General features: G+C 45.3%; 1 pseudogene; it reads right to left on the reverse strand.

Annotated features, from left to right (window-relative positions):
* Positions 1-3,490: 3,490 nt before the first annotated feature.
* LOC116098322 lies at positions 3,491-3,845 on the reverse strand (annotated as a pseudogene).
* Between the last annotated feature and the right edge of the window lie 1,847 nt (positions 3,846-5,692).

Genomic DNA, 5,692 nt, shown 5'->3' on the forward strand with positions numbered 1-5,692 from the left:
CCAGCTGTGGAAACCAGCAGACTGCTGGCACGCAAAGGCATTCAGGAGGGTGGGTGTTCTATGTAGTCAGAGCCTGCATCACCTAACACTCTGCCCATGGAAGGCTAGGTCTATTGATGTATGGCATGGACAACACTGTAACTTATTGGGAGTGGGGGAGGGTGAATGGGGAGAGCTCTGGCTGAGATCCTGAGAGTTATCTGTGTTCTCAGCCCTCATCTGGAAGACCACACTCAGGCTCTGAACTGCTGAGACTCTTAGACCCCTCTCATTCCTGTGGATAATGACACAAGTGATCCCAGAGGAGGGAGAATTCACATCATCCCACTGAGGGAGACGTTTGGAGTAAGAGCATCACAATACTAGTTGGGCCTGGGATCCTAGCACCTGGGAAACAAGGCAGGGGCATCTTTGTGGAGCTCTGTGAGTTCAAGGTCATCCAGATCTACCTACTGGGTTCCAGGACAATCAGGGTTACATAAATCCTGTTTAAACCAAACCAAACCAAACCAAACCAACTCACAACCCCCTCACACTCAAAATGGTCAAACAAAAAGAACATAATACTGTCTGCTTTATATTACTACCCCTTTTCAAACCTCCACTGCTAAAATAATTGTGCTTGATCATGTCTATTGATGATTTTTCTGACATATTTTTCTTTTTTAAATTTATTCTTTCTCTCATATACCATATCCCAGTTGAACTTTCGCCTCCTTCCACTCCTCCCAGTTGCCCTCCCATGTTACGCAGAACTCGTCTACTTCAGTTGTGCCTGGGACAGGCCTAAAAACCTGATCACAGAACTGGGGCGTACACTTCAAAAGGAGTCAGCCTCCTGAGGTAGTCAGTCATTGACATCTCCTCACTCAGAGGTGTTCCAGATTGATCTCTGCTATAATCTGTGGAGAAATCTGCATGCTTTCTTTATTCAGGTATAAAGGTGCCCTAAGATATATCTTGTTATAGCTAAAATTGAGATTTAACATTGTTTCCTGGCCTCCACAGTGTTTCAATAATCCTAATTGATCTCCTAGCTGTAGTTAGCTTGGAATTTCTACAAAGGAGCTGTCTTATCAGACAGAGTGTCTCTAAAGTTAGAGATAGCAGTTAGGCACTAATTGCCAGAGCAGTCCCACCAAGTTAGAGATAGTAGTTAGGCACTAATTATCAGAGCAGTCCCACACAAGGCAGAATTGTTTGACTGACTAGAGAGAAATTATAGGGCTTCTCTCACTAATTATTTACGTTACAGCCAAGGAGTGCTAAAATATGACCCTCAGATGCTTGCCTCAAGACAGACCCTGAGAGTTTATCTTGGGGCTGCCAGGACAACCCAGTCTGAAGAATGAAACCACTGCTCCTCCGCCTTGCACCTGGCTGATTGATTGTATTGACCTTGATGTGACCATCTCCTGCCTAAGTGATTTCTGTAGTTTGCCCTGTTCTCTGTATACCATATAAGCCTGATTTCTACTCTGTACAAATTACATTCAGTTTCAGCACTCCCTTGTGTCTATTTCTGTTTGTCATTTATTTGCCAACGCCTTGTCTACCTGACTAGGACCCTATTCCCCCCACGGGTTGAGGGAGGCCTAGACTGGCTGGCCTGTGGCACCCCCACCCATATTTCCTCTCCGTTTCCCTTCAAGAAAGAGCAGGCCTCTCAGGGATACCCACAGAAGATGGCCCAACAAGCTATCCTAAGGCCAGCCACAAACCCCTCCATCAAGGCTGGGTGAGATGACCCAGTAGATTGCAAGAACAGGCAAAAGCGTCAGAGACACCCCCACTCCCACTGTTAGTCCCACAAGAATACCAAGCTACACAACCATGACGTGTACGCAGAAGACCTCGCTTAGATCCATCCAGGGTCCATGACTGTTGCGTCAGTCTCTGTTAGTCCCTATGAGTCCTGTTTAGTTAATTGTGTGGGCGGTGTTCTCAGTGTGTCCTTCACCTCTCTGGCTCCTGCAGTCCTTCCTACCCCTCTTCTATGGAGTTCCCTGAGCTCTGCCTGTTGTTTGGCTCTGCCTGTCGTTTGGCTATCGGTCTCTGCATCTGCTCCTATTGGGTGCTGGATGATGCGTCTCTGATGACAACTGGGCTAGATACTGCTCAGAATAGAGCAGAAACATCATTAGGATTTTGCCAGTCCTGTTTGGTCTATCCTAGGTCTCTGGGCTATCCAGCCTCTTGACTCCTGGCCATCCAGGCAGTGTCAGGCATAGGCTCCCTCTTGTGGCATTGGCCTCAACATGGACCAGTCATTGGTTGGTCACTCCCACAAGATCTGTGTCAACATTATCCCAGCATATCTTACAGGTAGGAGAGATTATAGGTTGAAGGTTTTGTGGCTGGGTTGATGTCCTAGGCCCACTACTGTGAGTCATGACTGGTTATAGAAGATGGCTTGTCTAGGTTCTGTATCACCCATCACTAGGAGTCTTTGTTAGGCTCATAGATTGTAGAGAGTGTCTGCTGCACTAGGTTTTCACATCACCTTCCAAATGCCCACCTCACCCCCGATTTCAGTTGTCTCTTCCCAGTACTTTCTCCCTCCATTCCTCCTCCATTCTCCTGATTTTCTTCTGTTCCCATCCTCTCCCATCCCTGGTCCATCTGCAAAATCTATTTCCCCTTTCCATGGAGAGCCATGTGTCCCACCTTGAGCCCTTTTGTTACTCAGCCGCCCTGGGTCTGTGGACGCCCTTTTGTTACTTAGCCTCCCTGGGTCCCCACCTTGAGCCCTTTTGTTACTTAGCCTCCCTGGGTCTGTGGACGGTAGCATGATTACCCTTTAATTAACAGCTAATATCCACTTATAAGTGAGTACATGCCACATTCGTCTTTGTGGGTCTGGGTTACTTCATTCAGGATGATTTTTTTTTTTCTAGTTCTCTCCATTTATCTGGCAAATTTCATGTTGCCATTTTTTTTTTGTTAAAAAAAAAAAAAGAGTAATACTCCATTGTGTAAATGAACTACATTTTAAAAAGTCCATTCTTCAGTTGAGAAACATTTAGGTTGTTTATGCCTTCTGATTATTATGAGCGAGTGCCCTTGTGAGAGGATGGAGTGGTTTTGCTATGGATAGTCCAAGAGTGGTATTGCTGGATCTTGAGATAGATCACTTTCCAACTTTCTAAGGAACTGCCATATTGATTTCCAATAGTGGCTGTCCAAGTTTGCATTTCCACCAGCAATGGAGGAGAATTCCCCTTGCTCCACATCCTTACCAGCATGAGCTGTCACTTGTGTCTTTGATCTTAGCCTTTCTGACAGGTATAAGATGGAATCTCAAAGTAGTTTTGATTTATATTTCCTTGATGACTAAGAGTATTGAACTTTCTTTAAGTGTTTCTTAGTAACCCATGTTTTTTTTTTTTTTTCTTGTTCACCTGTGACTGAGTTTATTGTAGAAAAAAGTAACAGAAATTGGTTGGATAAAGAAAAGAGTTGGACATAGAACTCCAGTGTTCTCCAAGCCTTAGCAGCCCAGCCATGGGTCTGCATGGTTCTTTCGAGCCATTTTCATGTTATAGATCCTTGGTTATGTTTCATAGCTCCCCCACTGGTGCTGGCAGTGGTAGCGGTAGCAGTAGTGGTGGTGGTGGTGGCGGTGATGGCAGCAGTGGCGGTGGTGGTGGTGGTGGTGGCGGCAAGGCATCTCATAGTACCGTTGCTGCTTTGTGACTTCAGTAAGCCCATCAGTGGTGAGGATTCTGTTCAGGGTCCTGTAGGCACCTTCCACGTTCCCTTCCTGAACCATCACAGTCCTGGCAATGAACTTTAGATGTTTAGCCATGGCCTTGTATTTAAATCTTTATTCTTCAGGGCCTGGGGCCTCCAAATTTGGACTCAGTACCCCATGATTTAATTGGATTGTTTGGCTTGTTGATGCCCAGTTTCTTGAGTTTTGTTTTTGTTTTATTTTTAAATACATTTAACAGTTTGGATATTAGACCTCTATCAGATGTGGAATTGGCGAAAATCTTTTCCCATCCTGCAAACTGCCATTTTGTCCTGTTGATGGTGTCCTTTGCCTTACAGAAAAATTTCAGTTTCATGAGATCCCATATATTAGCTGTTGATCTTAGTGCCTGTATTATTGTGTTCTGTCTAGGAAGCTGTGTCCTGTGCCAGTGCATTCAAGGCTGTTCTCAACTTTCCGCTCTTGCGTGTCCTTTCTTCTTTTTTTTCTAGAGCTTTTAGGGGTGCTGTTATCACTATGAAATCTCACTAATTTCTTCTTTTATTATTATTATTTTATTAATCATTCCATTCAGTTACATCTCAAATGATATCCCATTTCCCAGTTACCCCTCCACAAACCCCCATCCCACACATGGCTTCTCTTCCCTCCCCTTTGCTTCTATGAGGGTGCTCCCCCACCCACTTACCCTCTCTCGCCCTACCGCTCCAGCACCCCTCTATGCTGGGGCATCAAACCTCCACAGGACCAAGGGCCACCCCTCCCATTGATGTCAGACAAGACCATCCTCTGCTATATATGTATCTGGAGCCATGGATCCCTCCCTGGACACTCCTTGGTTGGTGGTCTATTCCCTGGGAGCACTGGGTGGTCCGGCCACTCGATGTTATTCTTCCTATGGGGTTGTAACCCCTCTCTGCTCCTCCAGTCCTTCTGCCAGCTTTCCCACTGGGGTACCTGAGATCAGTCTGATGGTTGGCTCCAAGCACCCACATCTGCATTGGTCAGTTGCTGGCAGAACCTCCCAAGGAACAGCCACACCAGGTTCCTGTCAGCATGTGCTTCTTGGCAACAGCAACAGTGTTGGGTTTGGTGTCTGCAGACAGGATAGATCCCCAGGTGGGGCAGTCTCCGGATGGCTCTTCCTTCAGTCTCTGTTCCATTTTTTTGTCCCTGTTGTTCCTTTGGACAGGAACCTTTCTGGGTTAAAAATGGAGATGGGTGGGTGGCCCCATCCCTCGACTGGGGGCCGTGCCTGTCTATTGGAGGTGGTCTCTATAGGATCTATCTACCCTGCTCTGCACATTTTGGCTAAAGTCATCCCAGTTGGGTCTTGGGAGCCTCTTGTTTCCCTGGAGTCTGGGTCCTTTCAGTGGCTATCCTCCATTCCTCATCCCTCACGGATACATATTTTTATTAAATTTCCTGACCCTTTGTATCTCTCTTTTGTCCCCTCCAGTACCTGATACTGCCTCTCTTATTTCCTCCCCTCTTCTCTCCATCCCAGTTCCCCCTCCCTTCACCTCCCATGATCATCTTGTTCCCCCCTCAATGTAGGACTGAAGCATCCACACCCTGGTCTTCATTCTTTTTTTATTTTATTTTTTTTATTTTTTTATCATAGTTGCTCTGTAGTACAGCTTGAGGTCAGGGATGATGATTCTTCTAGAAGTTATTTTATTGTTGAGAATAGTTTTCTCTATCCTGGTATTTTTTTAATTCCAAATGAATTGGAGAATTGCTCTTTCAATTACATTGAATCTGTAGATTGCTTTTGGTAAGATGGCCATTTTTACTATTTTAATCCTGCCAATCCACGAGCATGGGAGATCTTTCCATCTTCTGAGATCTTCGATTTCTTTCTTCAGAGACTTGAAGTTCTTGTCATACAAATCTTTCACTTGCTTGATTAGAGTCACACCAAGATATTTTATATTATTTGTGACTATTGTGAATGGGTATTATTTCCCTAGTTTC

The sequence above is a fragment of the Mastomys coucha genome, unplaced genomic scaffold, assembly GCF_008632895.1.
Source record: "Mastomys coucha isolate ucsf_1 unplaced genomic scaffold, UCSF_Mcou_1 pScaffold20, whole genome shotgun sequence".
In the NCBI taxonomy this organism is placed as follows: Eukaryota; Metazoa; Chordata; class Mammalia; order Rodentia; family Muridae; genus Mastomys; species Mastomys coucha.